The sequence below is a fragment of the Anomaloglossus baeobatrachus genome, chromosome 1 (genome assembly GCF_048569485.1).
Source record: "Anomaloglossus baeobatrachus isolate aAnoBae1 chromosome 1, aAnoBae1.hap1, whole genome shotgun sequence".
Classification (NCBI taxonomy): Eukaryota; Metazoa; Chordata; class Amphibia; order Anura; family Aromobatidae; genus Anomaloglossus; species Anomaloglossus baeobatrachus.
Window position 1 is genome coordinate 741,162,077 of NC_134353.1, and position 14,448 is coordinate 741,176,524.

General features: G+C 42.7%; 1 protein-coding gene across 9 annotated transcripts in view; it reads left to right on the forward strand.

Moving 5' to 3' along the window:
• The window catches only part of PITPNM2 (phosphatidylinositol transfer protein membrane associated 2), a 487,362-nt gene that overhangs the window by 40,055 nt on the left and 432,859 nt on the right, over nucleotides 1-14,448 (forward strand). The gene's annotated exons all lie outside the window — the stretch shown is intronic.

Consider the following 14,448-nt stretch of genomic DNA (forward strand, 5'->3'; position numbering starts at 1 on the left):
CACTACTCCAACTTTTTTTTATCAGAGCAAGAGTAGGGCTTTAAATCTAAGTCCCTGCCCCCTGTCATTTATACACCTTTTACCAACACCATACGGTCCCACAGCGCCATCTTGTGATTGTGAATTCTGACTGGATGCAAATCAGAAGTTACATCACAAGCTCCTAATGCATCTCTATCAGAGTCAGAACAAGGTTCTCATAGACTTGTATTGAGTTTTGACCTCCGGCGCGCTCCAGGAAACACTACAGCTGCTGGCAGGTCACAAATCACAAGAGACCGACTGTAGAGGCGGTAATAGAAGATGAAGCCGCCAAAAAGGTGAGTACAAGACAAGGCACAAAGGACTTAGATTTAAAGCACCACTCCAGCATTTTTTTTTCTAAGTGCTCAAGTGGCAGTTTAAATCTTAAGTCCCTGCTCCCTGTCATATACTCACCTTCCAGACGCTTCACCTTTTACCAACGTCGCTCTGGTCCCACAACGCTATCTTATGACTGTAACTTCTGACTAGCTGGCAGTCAGAAGTTACGTCATAAGCTCTCAATGCAAGTTTATGAGAGCCAGAACGAGGCTCTCATAGAGATACATTGAATTGTGAATCACGGAAGTATAAGACAGGTGTCAGTGGACTTAGATTAAAACCGTTCCAGTGGTGAAATAAAAAAAAAAGTTGCCGTGCTACTTTAAATATAATTAATGTCTCTTTCTAGACGTTCCATAGCCTCACAAGTAAATGTTATATATTCTATTGCCATTCAGTAGTTTAGAATATTGGGTAGTCTGGATCTTGTCAAATTCCTTTTAAAGGGAGTGTCAATGTTTGAAAACCAAATTTTATAACTATTATGACATTCTTGATTACTCTAGTCCTCTGTATAATTCCCTAATTTCTGTCACAGCGGGAGCAAACACTGACTCTGATCCTGGAGGACCTGTCCTATTCTGCACAACTCAGATGCCCTATTGATTCTAATGGGCACCATCTAATGCTTCTCCTGATCAGAAACTGCAGAGAACCCTAATTACTGCATGTTTATTAGTTTCGGTTTATTTTAGGGGGTCCCTAAAGAAGACACTTTTGGATTAACAGTTTGTCAATAGATTCTTCTTAGAAGTCAGGATTGTCAAAAACATCATAGATTGCTGAAAAATATCATATGTTATCACCTATTGATCATCTTGGGATAAATCAGTTTATTCCATGTTTAATGTCACTTAATGTTGATTTATAACAAACAACCTACTGACAGTTTGTGCTAAGCATTACTAGTCTTTTCTTCAAGCACCACTCCAGCGTATTTATTTTTTATTTTACTGCTGGTGTGGTCCCCTGTCCTTAGAGGAACTTTGCACGCTGCAACATCGCAAGCCGATGCTGCGATGTCGAGCGCGATAGTCCCCGCCCCCGTCGCAGCAGCAATATCTTGTGATTGCTGGCGTAGCAAACATTATCGCTACGCCAGCTTCACATGCACTCACCTGCCCTGCAACGTCACTCTGGCCGGCGATCCGCCTCCTTCCTAAGGGGGCGGGTCGTGCGGCGTCACAGCGACGTCACACGGCAGGCGGCCAATAGCAGCGGAGGGGCGGAGATGAGCAGAATGTAAACATCCCGCCCACCTCCTTCCTTCCGCACTGCAGCCGGGACACAGGTAAGGAGATGTTCCACGCAGGAAAGAGGAACAACATCGTACCTGCCGCTGCACCGGCATTATGGAAATGTCGGACCCTACACTGATGATACGATAACGACGCTTTTGCGCTTGTTAATCGTATCAAAAAGGATTTGCACACTACGATATCGACTGCGACGCCGGATGTGCATCACTTTCGATTTGACCCCCACCGACATCGCACCTGCGATGTCGTAGTGTGCAAAGCCCCCCTTAGTCTTTTATTCACCACCTGGCATCTTCATCTGTTATCCCATAGGTCTTCAACAGTTTGTGATCTATAACATCTGGTGAGTCAAAAGTTACACTCATGCAATGGCGCCTCGGGACTGGAGGAACCCCAAAAAAGGTGGAGACGCCGGAGGGTGAGTATAAGAACCTGAGGCAGGGGTCTCAGATTTAAAGTACCCCTCCGCTGAAAAAAATTAAATTGCTCGAGTGGTACATCATAATATTACTTTTGATGTTTTCCCAACTCATTTTGGATTGTGCCTCTTTGTTCAGTTTCTTATTAACTGATTACATTCAAATGGCAGACTATTACATCATATGTCAAGTCTCTTTCTCTGAAAAAAGCTCAAAAAGCATTAGTGCTAGGAGATGATGGCTGGTGTTATTCATCCATCATCTGCCTCTTCATAGCTGTGATTGTAGCTCAAGGGGGCGAAGTGTTCCATGTGCTCATTGGCCCTGATGACGCAATTATGGCATGCCGATGGGTTGCCATGAAGACCTCTGTGCCATCCTTTTATGAAGCCCAGCATGTAGTATTATAGCATTGCAGTACATAGTATGAGCTATATGCAGTGCTCAGCATAGATGAGAACACCCTTTTTGAAAAGTAAGATTTTAAAGGGAACCTGTCAGGTGCAATATGCACACAGAACCATAAGCAGTTCTGGGTGTATATTGCTAATCCCTGCCTAACTGACCCTGTATCTAGTAGCATAGATAAAGAGATCTTAATAAAAAAGTATTTCTAAAGATCCTACATGATATGCTAATGAGCGCAGGGACTAGTCGTAAGGACGTTAGTTCTTGCGCTCATTCCGCCCTATTAGCATGGACACCCACAGAGGCGTACTAAAATGTTATTCAATGCCCACTGCCCAGCTTCATCATCGGCAGTGACGCACGTACCTGTGTCCATTGCACCACCTCAGAACACTGCCGTAGGGTCAGTGCACATAATGAGAAATCCCTGGCACTTCCGGGCATGTGCACTACACTAGTTTGAAGTTGGGACGTGTACACCCGGCTTCATAGTGCGCATGACCGGAAGTCCGTTGATCATGCACACTGAGCTGAAATCCAGTGGGCGCGGTGGCAGCAGAGGTGAGAGCGACCATACCTCTGACGCTTTGCATTCATTAGCATGTTAGAATGCCCATAAGGATGTGCTTACATGCTAAGGGTGGCATCTAACCAAGGAAACTACTGCCCTTGCAACTAGTCACTGGCCTCATTAGCATATCATAAAAGATCTTTAGAAATACAAATATCCCTTTATCTATGCTACTAGATGCTGGGACAGTTAGGCAGGGATTAGCAATATACACCCAGAACTGATCGTGGTTTTGGGTTCATATTGTACCTGATAGGTTCCCTTTAAGCCATATCTCACTTTCCAAAAATTTGATAAAACTTTTATATAGACTTTTTTTTTTTTTTTTTAACTCATGGCATAAAAGTAAGGTTAATCATATAGATTTCAATACAAAATCTTCAGTTTTACTCAAATTGGTTGATGCAAAAATGAATACACCTCACTTAAAATAAACCTACTACATCTAGTATTTTGTATGACCTCCATGAATTGTAAAGGACAGCACCAAGTCTTCTTGTCATGGAATGAAAAAGTTGGCGACAGATTGCAACATCTATTTTTATCCATTCTTCAATAATGACCTCTTTTACAGCCTGGAGGCTTCATGGAGAGTGATGACAACTCGTCTCTTCACAATAGCCCATAGGTGATTGGTTGAGTTAAGATTGGGAGACACTTGGCCCTGGATCACTTTCACCCCGTTCTTCTTCAGAAATACAATAGTGGTCTTGGATTTGTGTTTTGGATCATGATCATGTTAGAAAAGTGTATGAAGAAGTGGTCATAGCATAGTTTGATCAAAATCTACCTCTTTCTAAACACCCATTAATATGAACCAATATTCAGTGAGTGGGCATTTGCAAGTCAGGTGATTAAATCTTTTATACTGGCATTAAAATAATGCATGTGGTCAGATCTGCTGTACTAATGTGAGCCCGGGTAAACAAGCCAGGATACGAGCATCGATTGTCTTGTGGCTTTTGATTTTCCGTGCTTTGGCTGCATACTTATCATTACAATCCATTAATAATGTATAATTATTGCCTGAATATTGTTATATTTGCATCCTGTTTACAGCATGTATTCTTTTATTTCGCATTACAGATATTGTTAGTTAAAATATTTATTGTGACTCGCGCACCTCTGGCCTTTAGTGAATCAGTCTCCTGTATTTGGGCGTCAGTGGGGTGGGTGATTATATTAAGTCAAATGATAATATTAAGGGTAACTTTAAGGCTGCTTTCACACATCCGGTTTTTGCTGTGCGGCACAATACGGCGCTTTGCAGAAAAAACGCAACCGTTTTTTTTGCCGCCGGTTGCGGTTTTTTCTGCATAGACTTGCATTAGCGCCGTATTGTTCTGCATGGCCTTGCTTTTTGCCGGATGCAGCATATTTAGCCCATGCGGCGGCCGGATGGAACGTTGCCTGGCACGTTTTTATGTGTAGCGAAAAAAACGCATCCCGCCGGATCTGGCGCGATTTACAATGCAAGCCTATGGACGCCGGATGCGTTTTTTTGCACTGCGCATGCTCAGTATCAAGCCGCATCCGTCAAAAAACGGACGGGCCGCATGGAAAAACATATGCAACAGATCCGTTTTTTTCGCCGCATCCGTTGCATAGGTTTTTGAGCCGCACTGCAAAAACCGGATGTGTGAAAGCAGCCTAATACATGCCTTGGATTGATTTTTCTATCTGTACTGTTAGGACCCCTCTGACAGTGGGCAATGAAGTTAGGGAGTAGTTCATTATGTGTATTTGAAAGCATAGATCTAAAAGGAAAGCATGGTTTTAACCCTTGCGTAGTATAGCCAAAAAGTGTTTATAACCTTTTGTTATGAATGTACTATATCACATTGGTTGCTTTAAAGCTAACAGATATCTTGTAACTTTAGCCATAAAGAAAGGGCCGGAGTAGAGAAATCAGCAGAGGCTCACGTGATAGGGGTTGGTCCATGAGGGAACGTAAGGGAAGTAGAGTTGATCGCCCGCCAAAATCCGTGACCGGCGGATCCCTGCCGGATTGAAAATAAAATCCGGATCCACTCCAGATTCCGGTGCCCATATACAGTGACTACAAGTAGTATTCAACCCCCTGCAGATTTAGCAGGTTTACACATTCGGAATTAACTTGGCATTGTGACATTTGGACCAGCCTGGAAGTGTGAAATGCACTGCAGCAAAAAAAAAATGTTATTTTTTTTTTTTTTAAATTGTGAAAAGTTTATTCAGAGGGTCATTTATTATTCAACCCCTCAAACCACCAGAATTCTGTTTGGTTCCCCTAAAGTATTAAGAAGTGTTTCAGGCACAAAGAACAATGAGCTTCACATGTTTGGATTAATTATCTCTTTTTCCAGCCTTTTCTGACTAATTAAGACCCTCCCCAAACTTGTGAACAGCACTCATACTTGGTCAACATGGGAAGGACAAAGGAGCATTCCAAGGCCATCAGAGACAAGATCGTGGAGGGTCACAAGGCTGGCAAGGGGTACAAAACCCTTTCCAAGGAGTTGGGCCTACCTGTCTCCACTGTTGGGAGCATCATCCGGAAGTGGAAGGCTTATGGAACTACTGTTAGCCTTCCACGGCCTGGACAGCCTTTGAAAGTTTCCACCCGTGCCAAGGCCAGGCTTGTCCGAAGAGTCAAGGCTAACCCAAGGACAACAAGGAAGGAGCTCCGGGAAGATCTCATGGCAGTGGGGACATTGGTTTCAGTCAATACCATAAGTAACGTACTCCACCGCAATGGTCTCCGTTCCAGACGAGCCCGTAAGGTACCTTTACTTTCAAAGCGTCATGTCAAGGCTCGTCTACAGTTTGCTCATGATCACTTGGAGGGCTCTGAGACAGACTGGTTCAAGGTTCTCTGGTCTGATGAGACCAAGATCGAGATCTTTGGTGCCAACCACACACGTGACGTTTGGAGACTGGATGGCACTGCATACGACCCCAAGAATACCATCCCTACAGTCAAGCATGGTGGTGGCAGCATCATGCTGTGGGGCTGTTTCTCAGCCAAGGGGCCTGCCATCTGGTCCGCATCAATGGGAAGATGGATAACACGGCCTACCTGGAGATTTTGGCCGAGAACCTCCGCTCCTCCATCAAGGATCTTAAGATGGGTCGTCATTTCATCTTCCAACAAGACAACGACCCAAAGCACACAGCCAAGAAAACCAAGGCCTGGTTCCAGAAGGAAAAAATCAAGGTGTTGCAGTGGCCTAGTCAGTCTCCTGACCTTAACCCAATTGAAAACTTGTGGAAGGAGCTCAAGATTAAAGTCCACATGAGACACCCAAAGAACCTAGATAACTTGGAGAAGATCTGCATGGAGGAGTGGGCCAAGATAACTCCAGAGACCTGTGCCGGCCTGATCAGGTCTTATAAAAGACGATTATTAGCTGTAATTGCAAACAAGGGTTATTCCACAAAATATTAAACCTAGGGGTTGAATAATAATTGACCCACACTTTTATGTTGAAAATGTATTAAAATTTAACTGAGCAACATAACTTGTTGGTTTGTAAGATTTATGCTTCTGTTAATAAATCCTGCTCTTGTTTGAAGTTTGCAGGCTCTAACTTATTTGCATCTTATCAAACCTGCTAAATCTGCAGGGGGTTGAATACTACTTGTAGGCACTGTAAGTCTATGGGGACCAGAATCCAGAGATTAAAAACGTTTGTGGAAAGGATAGGGGGGGTGGTAGGAGCGCGCGCGGTGTAGTCACCTGACGCTGTGTCATGGCAGCACACTCCATCCAGGTCACGCTTTTCCCTTACGGAGTCAACAATTCAATATTCATTGTTTTGCCCGCCCACCGGCGGGTGTCATTGGTTGCAACAAGACGCGCTCCCACCCTGAGTGTCAGCGTGTCAGCTGACTGCAACCAATCACAGGCGGCAGGGCAGCGGTGGGTGGGGAAAGCAGTGCAAGTTTCTGCAGGTCAGTATGGTGAACGTGCATGTCTTTCAGAAACACATGCACGTTCCTGTCAGAAGTGTGCAGCTGTGACGGTGATGTGGCTTTTAATAAATAATTTTTTAAAAAAAACGACGTGCTTGTTGGTGTTGGGGGCGGATTTATATGGATAAGGCTGAGACCGCTCTTTGCGTTCTATTCTGCAGCGTGTAAGTCACTGCGTGTGCATTTCAGAACGCAGCCGAAAAAACTGTGTTCTGAGACGCATTCGGCAGAACGCAAAGTGCGGACATTCCTGGTGAGAATTCATGCGTTCTGGATGCTTTCTCTGCCATAGACAGAGTGGGAAAAGCATCCAGAACGCACATTTTTCACATGTAGATCACAATAATAATGCAATGCAAGCGCACTGCTTCACATTTTGGCAGCGATTTTCTATAACTCATTGATTTCAATGGGTGTAGAACGCAGCCAAAATGGCAAAAACAATTGACATGCTGCTTGTTTGGACTCATGGTTTTTGCCACAAAATATGCAAATTAAACGCTGCGTTTGGAAACGCAAAGCGCGGTCTAGAAATCCCCATTTTTCATAGACTTTGCTGGAAAATCAAAACGCATGCCTTTTGGCATGAAAAAGGTGCTTCTCAAAACGGACCTAAAAAGCACCTGAAACGCAGGTGAAAACGCAAAGTGCAGTCTCAACCTAATTCCCTCCCGGATGTAATTGAGGTATTGGTGATTTGGCAGTTACTGGAGTTCTGGACAGGGGTGTGACCTGGGGGCTGGTAGTTAAACATTTTGGCCCACTTATTGTGGAATGGTGCCCTTGAACTGGGAGTTCGCGGCTGAGGGTAAAATAGAGATACCTTGTAATTTGGTGGTATGTGCTAGATCTGGTAGCTCCAAGGACCACCCCCCAATTTTGGTTATTTATATCGTTATACTCACAGCAAAAAAGAGGGCAACCAGTCCAGTTAGCCCAGGCCAACACATCTAATGCATAAACAAGATGCAGACAAACCTCTCAACATGATGGACACTTCACAGGTGCAAGGTAAATTGCACACTAGTGGCGCGCATAGGGCGCTGTTCACACTTGTATGCGCATGGTGTCCAGCCAGCAACCTATTACCACGCCCTTACTATTCGATTAGGCGGGTTACCCGGACACTACTCACTGCAGCACACAAGGGACAGAGACTCCACTATGCACGGCCGGTATTAAGAGGCCTGGCTGCACCCCGTATAAAAAAGTGCAAAAAATATATCAAATCCTCAAGCATGAGGATCCGTGATGAGGATTGCAGGCTTATGTACATTGGCCAATTTACTAACTAATACCTCATATATATTTGATATATTTTTTGCACTTTTTTATACGGGGTGCAGCCGGGCCTCTTAATACAGGCCATGTGTAGTGGAGTTTCTGTTCCTTGTGTGCTGCAGTGAGTAGTGTCCGAGTAACCCGCCTAATCTAATAGTAAGGGCGTGATAATAGGTTGCTGGCTGGATACCATGCGCATACAAGTGTGAACAGCGCCCTATGCGCGCCACTAGTGTGCAATTTACCTTACACCTGTGAAGTGTCCATCATGTTGAGAGGTTTGTCTGCATCCTGTTGTGCATTAGATGTGTTGGCCTGGGCTAACTGGACTGGTTGCCCTCTTTTTTGCTGTGAGTATATCCAATTTTTGGGGGAGTTTTTCTCCTTTTTGTTGCTATTTTTGTTATTTATATCGTTAATGTTATTTATGTTAATAAAATGGCCGCTGTGGCCAAATTTATCCAAAGAAAGGTGTAATGTGGTTATTTATATAGTTTAAGTGGTGAATGTAAAGTATTGAATAGAGGAAATTGGGCCATACACTGTCAAGAAGATGGTCGTATTGGTGACTAGAAACATCATTTACTAAACTGACCTGGATAATATACTATAAAAAAAAATGATCTGTCACTTGACATAAATGTATAATTTTTGTTACTTGGCCTAATTGCCGCAGTTCTCCTGAATTTGCAATTGTTTATTTTTTTGTTCAGCACTCTTTCTATTTCTGAAATATGGCCTCCTATTCCTTTCCTATATATATACATAGCCAAGGGGGCTCCTCAAGAAGACTCCCACAGAGAAGAGCTGGCATCATGCCCCTTAGCCTAATAAGACTATATTTACATACAAAGTGAAAGGAGGAGGAAGGGACATGAAGCAAAACAGAGAGCCATAGGGAGAGAAAAGACGGCTATATTGAAGAAAACAGCAGCATGTTAGCCAGCTAAAAATAATATTTTTACATATCTATGATGAATGACAGGTCCTCTAATCTAGTGCAGTTCTAAGTGCTCCCAGAACGCCTCGGACGGGCAGCGATGGCTTCCATTCTATAGTTTAGATCTGTCTGGCAGCTTTCTCCCTCATCTGATTGCTCATTGGGGAGTCAGACGGGGATATTGGGTCAGAGAAGTTTTTTTTTTCTGGTGTCAGTTTAAATATATAACCTCAGTCTAATACAAAAAATAATTCTATATCCAATGTTGGCATTAAGTAATTAATTAACTTATATACACTTTTGGAAATCTTTTTTATAAATATATTTTTACCAATGAAACCGTTATATAGCAATTCTATCAATAAAATAGTGATATAGAGATGTTATTTTACTACAGTAAATGTGTTATTAGTAATTATTGGCCATTTATGAAGGAGTCAGAGTTGGAGCCGGAGTCCTAATCAGAATGTGGGAAACATAGGAGTTGTATCTTTGTCTTGTCGCTTCCACAGCTCTGGATTCGGGAAAGAAAGCTGTTGGCTGTTTTACAGCTTAAAGGGAACCTGTCACTTAGAAAAATGCTATTAACCTGCATATATGACGTTAATCTGCAGGTTAATAGCATTCTGAACCTGCCTGTCCCCGGCTAATCAAACCCCGCTGCCAGGAGGAAATTAATTTTATTCCTCCCGGCATCATTCCGGTTCACTCACGGAGGCGACGCCGGGGCAGCTTCAGACTCCACTCTGTGTATGGAGAGCGGCGACTGTAACTGAGTCCCCCGCACTGACTGACAGCTTCCTCTAGTGAAGAGCGACTGTCAGTGAGTATGATGGGCGTGGCTACAGCTGCTGCTCTCCGTACACAGAGTGGAGACTGAACCCATGCTGGCGCCGCCTGTGTGACTGAAACTAGAATGCTGCCAGGAGGATTAAAGTTCATTTCTTCCCGGCAGCGGGGTTTAATGTGCAGGCAGTGGGCAGGCTTAGAATGCTAATAACCTGCAGATTAACCCCATATCTGCAGATTAATAGCATTATTCCACATAGCAGATTCCCTTCAAGTCCAGGTTCTCACGAGCATATACTTGGTCAGAGTGCTACCTGTGAAAAAAAATGGATAACACTTGGACCAATGTTATTCAATAGGGCAGTGCAGATGATCGATTTTTTTTTTTTCTCATTGACAGAATCTGTGTGCTGAAAAATCTCAGCATGCTCGGTGTTCCTCCGTAAAGGAAATTAACTGATATATAGTTTTGTAAGAAAATTTCAGTATAACCTGCGTTTTACTCATTTAAACATCTGCGTTTTCTGAGATTTTTAGTCCTATCAGTGATTGACAGCTAACTGTATATACACTTACACAAAGAAAGCTGTCAATCACTGATAGGACCGAATACGGGACCAAAAATCTCAGAAAGAGCTGATTTTTAATAATTCAACCAGAGGTTATTGGTTATATGGAATCTTCTTGCACAAAACTACATATCAATCTCAGCTCCCCTGCCCACAGATCGGACTATGTTTTCTTGGTGACAGGTTCCCATTAATGTCATGTCACTTTTGTTTCTCTTGTGTTATTCGTTGGTGGTTCTTGTGCCAAATGTTTAGAAATTTTTTATTTTTTTTTTCATTTTTGCACCTTTTTTGAACAGTCGCATGTTCTAGTTAAAATGCTGCTCAATTTGCACAAAGATTTACCAAAATTGCCCATCACGTAGCACAAACCTTCCAAGAATATTCCTTGTAAGACAATCTGTATAAACAGCACTGCGCTTTTCTATACTATGAAACATACCGTAGTTTTAGTGACCAAGAAATCTGCATTTCCTTTTATTTTGTTAAGGTTTGTGGTCCTCTTTGTATAGACTGATCACTGTTATTCTGCATGCATCAAATGCCGTATCATGTTCCTATCATATCGATGTCGGCTATAATCACACAGCTCCATTTCAGTAATGGCCATTACTTTCCTGCATCTCAGGAAGGATATTCTATACTATGTTTCCTGTTTAGTCAGACATTTCACTGCCCCCATTAAAATTAGAACACTTAGAGTAAATTCCTTAGGAAAAGGGCTCATTAACCTAATTTTGTCTGATAGAAATATGAGTGTATTTTAGGCTAGTGATAGATGGCGACATATGTAGCGCCAACGCAATTCTCATAAAAGCGACTATTTTAAAAGGGAATCTGTCAGTAGGATTAACCCTCTTAAGCCGTCTATATAGGTATGTAGGTCTAAGGAAGCTGAATTATATGATACCATGATATCTGTGAGCCGATATCTTATTCCGGAGAAATCTACGTTTTTTTTATATGTAAATGAGCAGTTCCAGGCTTTGGGCCGGACACTGATTTGTAGGAGATTCTGCCTCCAGAGCTTATATTAAATAGAAGGGGAAGTTACCTGTGTGATGTGTGACGGCCGCTCAGTGTTCTCCTAATCTCACTGCAGAGCTGTAAGTGATTATAACTGACACATCTGCAGGCTCCTCTTAGCTTCAGCCTCTATCTCACAGGCAGCCAGCGTTGCAATATTGTTGCAATACAGCAGAGCTGTGAGAGCAGCAGCTGCTAATGTGTTTAAAGGAGTCAAAGTTCTTCTGTTCTGTGTTAGTTACATGTCTCACACTGGTAACTTCCCCTTCTATTTAACATAAGATCTGGCGGCAGAATCTCTTGCAGATCAGTGTCTGCCCCATAGTTGGGAACAGCTCATTGACATATAAGAAAAATGTGGATCTCTCTGGAATAAGGTATCGGATCACAGATATCAAGGTATCATTTTATTCAGCTTCCTGTGACCCACAGCCCATGCAGACAGCTCAGGAGGGATGATCCTATTGACAGATTCACTTTAAGGGCTCTTTTCCACTTGTGCGTTGCTTCTGATGAGAGAGCATCGGAAGCAATATGTTAATGACCCTCTGCTGCGGGTGTCAGCCGAGGGTCATGCGACTGTGATGTGATCTTGCGATCGCATCACAGGAGCGGAGAAGATGGAGGGAGCACTTTCCCCCATCTCCTCCGCTGTCTGTCTCTGCGTATATCGCACTGCAGTTGTATAACGTGAGTGCAGTGCGATTATACACACGCGTGAGCCGAGACTGCAAATGCTGAAATTCCACTGAGAGCACGATTTGTGCTGAGAAATAAAAAGAAAGAGGAAACTGCTTCATTGATTAACACTGGTGCGAGTGCAATCCGTGCAATTTTTTTTATCAGATCGCACTCGCACAAGAAAATCGCAAGTGGAAAAGAGTTCTAAAGTTGTGATTTAGGTGCGAATAAAACAGCCATTTTGCACACAAGACTTATGTTGTGTTTGCTATTAAGCCTATGGTAAGTGCGTTGCATACGACTTTCCACCAGCGGCAGAAAATCCAAGACATTTGGAAACATAAACAAGTGTTGTGGTAGGGCGAAAAGCAACACCATAGGAAGCATTACATACAATGTTGCAATTTATCACTGCAAATTCAGTGTCTCTGTGTAACCCTAGCCTTTATGTGATCAACAAATAATTATCAGCCTGATTTTAAAGACAATAACCCACACTACTAGCAGGATTACCAAATATTAAAGGTCAGCACAAGAGACGCAAGTTCCCAGCAGACAATGGTTATTCGTGGGAGTAACAATGGAAAAGAGGGTAATCCAGCGTCTACAAACAGAAGGAAAAAATCTTCTAAAATTCCATATTTTATTAATTCTCATTAAAATTTTAAAACCTACACATTTCAGGCATATATTGCCTTTACTCACTTATTTGATAATGAGTAAGGGCAATTTATGCCTGAAACGCGTAGGCTTGCAAACTTTAATATGCATGAATAAAATATGGAATTTTAGAAGATTTTTTTCCTTGTTTTTGCAGAAGCTTGATTACCATCTTTTCCATTGTTACTCTCATTATTCACCTGGGAGCCGGCCCAGGACTCAATCCGTGCGCCACACCTGACTGCTTGTCTGCCAAGATTGGTGAGCTGATATACAATTTCATCACCTAATGGGTTTTCGTGCCTGCCAGTGTTTACTATGACATAACCTGGATAAAGGCTAGATATTGCTTGAAGGATGAGCCTTTCCAATTCCATGCAAGGCTGTAATAAAAATATATTATAAAATTATTTTGTCTGCAGTGCAATGGAGATACATTCAGATAATGATGTGCAGAATGCGCTCATGTACATCAGATGGCTGTCGGACGAGCAATCATTCCCGACTCCTCCATACACAGATCTGTCATCTTAGCTGAGCATTCCTTTGTTCTCTATGAGCACTGCCAGACTCCTCCATAGAATCACCCTTCTGAGTTTCAAAAGTCCGGTCCTTCCCTCTACGGATGTCGTCTGTTGGGGCAGAGTTGGATGGATGGACCATACAAGTCGATTGTTTTCCGATCCCGCCAAAATCAGCAGGTTTGAACAACTCTAGCCTAGTATATTTAAGGGTCTTAAAGCTGATTTTTAACAACCAGGGAGCTTGTAGATCAGATGAAACCACCATGATTCCCCCATCCCCTAATTATGAATGAGAGTCCTGGCAATGGTTCTGTCTATCTACCCACAGCAAAAGTCGCATTTTACTTAAGGCCCACACAGAGTGAAGAAAAACATGCCAAGATTAAAGCTCAGCCATTGCCAAAAAAGAATCTTGGAAGTGTGACAATCATAGGATACTCTTCAGATCACTGAAAACTATTTAAGCCGCTCTGAATAAAGATCCTTGTGAAAAGAAATATGATCATTTATTAAGTATAAGATTTGCCAGGAGACGCCCGTCAAACACAAGGAGCATTATTTGTACATCTCAGAATTGTCTGCTTATTATCTATAATTTTCCTCTTCTCTTATCGATATTTTTACATGAAGCGTATTATTTGCTTGTCCAGCAGTGATCAGTGCAGTGTGATGCTGTTGTTATAGGGATCTCGTATACAGGCACTGCTACATTATGTGTCTGCAAGGCCTTATGCCGTAAAGATAACACAGGACGGTAAAGATAAGCAAGTGCTATTTTATGTCACTACAAAGCTCCTGTTACCAGAAATAGTCCTTGTTTATTTCTGGACGAGAAGGAATTCCTTAATTTGTTATTAAAAGGCTCTGACTACTGCATGACTATGTCCAGATCTTCCATATCACTGAGTTTCAATGCCCAAGTCTTTCTTGTAAATGGCACATTACCCCAAGCGGTGCATCAGAGAGAGAACTGTCTTTTTCAAGCAACCCAATCCTACATGTCC